Source organism: Hetaerina americana, unplaced genomic scaffold (assembly GCF_022747635.1).
Source record: "Hetaerina americana unplaced genomic scaffold, ioHetAmer1.1.p SCAF_257, whole genome shotgun sequence".
NCBI classification, from domain to species: domain Eukaryota; kingdom Metazoa; phylum Arthropoda; class Insecta; order Odonata; family Calopterygidae; genus Hetaerina; species Hetaerina americana.
Window position 1 is genome coordinate 31,638 of NW_027286827.1, and position 4,819 is coordinate 36,456.

The following is a 4,819-nucleotide window of genomic DNA, read 5'->3' on the forward strand; positions in this document are numbered from 1 at the left end:
TGATGCTATTGCAGTAATGTAATCGAGAGGAATATTGAATACAATCAGGACGCATTTGCTTGTTTCCTATATTTCGAAAAGGCGTTTGATAGAGTAAGTTGGGATAAAATAATGAGTATATTGCAGAAAATAGGAGTTGATTGGAAGGGCAGGAGGCTAATCCGCAACCTGTACATGTCTCAGACTGCTCAGGTGCGAGTGGGGAACGGGGAGTCCGGTTGGGCAGTGTTAGGAAGAGGTGTAAGGCAGGGTTGCCCATTATCACCGTTGTTGTTCAACCTGTATGCAGAGTAAATGATTAAAGAGGCATGGGAAGAACTGGAGGTAGGAATGAAGGTGGGCGGGGAATTCGTAAAATCAGTTAGGTTTGCTGATGACCAAGCTTTAGTTTGTCAGTCAGCCAAGGGGTTGCAAGCATTGCTGAGTGAATTGGAAATTCAGTGCGACAGGTATGGGATGAGAATCAATATTAAGAAAACAAAGGTTATGCGATTTTCTAGAAAGAAAAAGGCCAAGCTTAACATTAAAATAGGAGGGCAAAAACTAGAGCAGTTTACGTATCTCGGTAGTGTTTTGGACCAACACGGTCAAAGTAGTTGGGACGTAAGGAGAAGAATTGCGCTAGGCAAAGAGGCTTTCACAAGGAGGAGGGAGTTGATGACGAGGACTTTGAGTAAGGATGTTAAGAAAACACTCGTAAAAACTTTGATATGGAGCGTAGCTATGTACGGTGCGGAAACGTGGTCATTGAAGCTGGAGGATAGACGTAGATTGGAGGCTTTTGAAATGTGGGTGTGGAGAAGAATGGAGAAGGTGAAATGGACAGAGAAGAAAACAAATGAGGAAGTACTTGGTATGGTGGGCGAAGAGAGGGGTTTGTTGGGAGAAATCCTGTGGAGGCAGGAAAAGTGGATGAAGGGGGTATTGACCGGCAGCGGGATGTTGTAGACTGTAATTGAGGGGAGAATGTTAGGCAAACGAGGAAGGGGCAGGAACAGGATAGGGATGCTGGACGGGATGAAGGGTGGAAGGAAGTACACAAATATGAAGAGGGACTTGATGTAGAGTAGGTTGCTGGATTGCGTTTTGCTAGGAGTCACGAAATATTAATTGGTGGCTATGTCCAATCAAAACCTACCTTGACCGGTAGATTACTAAATAATAAAATAAAAATAATAAGTCATCCGTTTGTTGTTTAATCTTTGCTCCCTCGGGAAAAAATTACCTGCTGGTGCTTCCTATACCACACAGGTACGTGTTTTCTTTAATAAATCTTTAGCTTGAGGCACACTTGTGTAGAAACTGTCCGTGTATCAATGCGACCTGCAAATAAGAGTCCATTCATTAGTCTCATTACTATATCGTGTGATCCCTTTCCTGATGAAGTCTCTCTTTTACCAAGGCATAAAATGACATTATAAGTGTAGCCTTCGGGTCGGCAAAGCTTCTAAAGTTTGACTCCATATTCATGTCGTTGTTTCCGGCATAAATTGGCGAAATATCAGACGCTCACACCACGGAACTATGCTTTCATCAATTACCGCTTATTTCCCAAGTTTCACAGGTTTTCGATATTTCTCATTTTTTTCGTAAGGAATGGAACAAAATTTTGGCGAAGGATCATTACATCGCGCTTAATTATTATTAAAAAAAGTGCCAATATCTTAGAATGGCTAGGAAGTGATGCCGAGGCATAATATATTTTACAAATGTGTCCATGTACATTTGGTCATTTGACCAATACAGACGAATTTCGGGTATACGAAAAACACCCATGGTTAGTGAAATACCTATGAATTCATTCATTTCTCCAAGGGTAACCGGTACCGAAATTTGCTGGTGCCTTCGGGAGGTCATTTTTAAGGTCCAGAGTTATAATTTTTTCTGCATATATTTTATTTTACTATATTCTCCAACACATCATCCGAAAGAAACAACTTGAATGTGGCAATGGATTTGAGCAGTCATTTTCCGACTTTATCCGCTCTATATCATGACAGTTTCCTCGTAGTATGCTTGGTTACTGGAAACTGTGTTTAGACACTTATTTAGTTTCATCAATAGATAAATTTGATGTCTCTAAACCCAAATTACTCGATTGAGATTCAGGAGGATAAAGTATTTTTGCACGTGCCTCGATCTATGCGAACAACTTGCGAGTTCTCCTCAAAAAGTATACTTTTACAAGTCGGATTCAATTAACCACCTCGTCATCTTCAACATCGAGAATAAAACAACGGTGTTGTACAGTTTAGGGCAAACAGATTATAATATCTCCAAACAATTCAGAGAGGTCATAACGCGTTTGTTTGTATGTTCATCTTTGAGAACCAGGCCAAAGAAGTACTGTGTAAGTAGGTAGTAAAACAGCAAAGGCATAATGGCTATTTTGGTTTATGCTGGAAAGTTTTGGGCAGCTTAAAATTAACAGTCACAAATGAATATGATACTGAAAATATAGCTAATGTTAGTATAACTGAAAATGAAAAAATTAAGAATTTATTTTGTAAATATTAACATGTTTTGATAATCTTTAGAGTTCATTAATCAATCCAGGAAATAAGCAGATAACACTGTGGAAATGGTTAAGAGACATGAGCTACTCTGGTACGCTACTATTAAAACTTAAGGCCACGGTCGACTATTTCTATTCCAAAGGCACACTTTGGCTTCTCAGGAATATTTATAAGTATCCGATATATCCCACATCTGACAGTCGACCTCATTCATATTTATAGAAAATATAGCCGTCTTTGGTTCTTCTGAAAAGAAAGAAAAATTGAAAATCTTCCCCTCTGTATATTACCTTCAATTTGAAGAACCAAGATAATAGTTCAATTGGAAAAAAATTGAAATCCATGAAATATTTATGAAATATCTCTATGAAATATTTATATGAAATATTTATTTGGTAGTTGTTTCCATCCAAAACCTACCTAAATCGGTAGATTACTCAATAATAATAAATAATTTTCATAGAAAAGGCATTAATATTATGATTTATTTCAGAACTAAGTTACTCTATGGCTGTGAGAGACATTTAAAGCTGTTGGAATGAATATAAATGGAAATCGCCTGATTTTTTCGTTTTTTTCAAAGATGAAATATTTGTCTCACATAGATGTTTTGTTTAGTCCAGTTACCCGTTCGAGACAAAATTTTGGAAATATGAATGATAAAAATTATGCCATGCATTCATAACGTTTGTTTGCATGTAAAAACTAGCTTTAGGGTCTATATTATGGTAGCTATTTAGGGAAATCTGGATACTTCGATCAAAAAGGTGCCCTTCTTGTCTGTAAGGCAGTTGCCCTAGGAGTGGACACGTTGTTTGATTGAAAGAAAATGTTTCATATCTATCTCATGAAACGTGCATTTTTAACTTCTCTAATGCTTTTGTGCAAGTGTTTACGAGTATATCCTGGCAATGTACGCGTGCAGTACTAAATTATGAGAACTAGGAAAACACTGACACTTGTGCCATACCAATTAGATTACCTATTTTTGCTGGAAAGTTACCTCAGAAGTCAATCAAAAATTACAATTTCTAAGCATCCGTGCCATTGCCACTTTCCGTAAATATTTCAAAGCAATAGATAACTTGTGATTATTTTAGTCTCATTAGCCTTATATCAGCTTTTCGCAGAGGTCAACACTGTCGCAATTTCACAAATTTATTATATTTTCAGAAGAGTTGTGGCCATCTTAAAACATTGAATAAATAATTAATAATAATATGCTTTAAAATTTCGTGTAATGTTCCTGCTTTTTTACCTCTGATACAAACAGCCTTTACCATAGAATTGCATAACATAATTCATTGTACCACTCATAATATTTTGTTTCGAAGTTTTCTGTGTGAAACGACCAATTCTTACTGCGGCGCTGCGAATTTATGGCTTTTAAAAACCAGACGCAAATGCATTTATTAGAATCGTGGAGAGCTTTTCTGCTATTATGCAAGTTGTACTGAAAAGAAATGCTGTTAGTTCAATGAGCAGCTTAAAAATGCCGATTTGCAGTAGTTGGTCTTAAAAATACTCATCATTACTTCTCGGCAGCTAATCGCCATTTTCTGATTTAAGACAATGCATCATACCTTTTTTGCCGCACAATAAAAGCAGTCAAATGGCAAAGGTTCAATTGAATTTTGCGCTTATCGCCTTCGCAGGGTTTCTAATTTTCGATCCCGAACAAGGCGAATGATTATTACACTTTGAAATTGTTACATTTCATTCCACATTAGCGGATGACTATGTTAATGTTAAGTAATGTCGCAATGTATCCTGCAGTTCTTTTAACTTCGATTTTTGTCCGATTTGGATTTCGTCCAGATGCATGACTTTAGAAGTTTTATGCAAGTAGTGTTCTTTTACTCTACCGTAATTATTAGCCCATAAACACACTAATCAACCAGATGGTCGGTTTGGTAGGTGATAGTAGAGTTCAACTAGTACTTCGCCCGACGGTATGTGAAATTCACATATCAAGGTGGGGGGGGGGGAGTTCTCTTCTTTCTATGGTTTCCCAGGAAGTTCTGGTGGAAAGATTCGGTGGAGCTGAGCGTGCTCAGGGAGGTTTACCCGGGAATCGAACCGTGGCCTTCAGGTCAGTTGTCCAAGGCTCTAACCCTGGACTACCGTGACCCATCGTAATTATCACCAGGTTTATAAATGCGAGTGTCCATGCCCAGCAGGCATGGGCACTCGCATGCCTGCAGGGAATTGTATATTGTATAATATTCATGTACAGAAGTAATTCTCTGGTGGGAGTGCCCTGTCTTGCCCTTGACGCCGCTCCTCCTCTCCCGCAGCGAGGC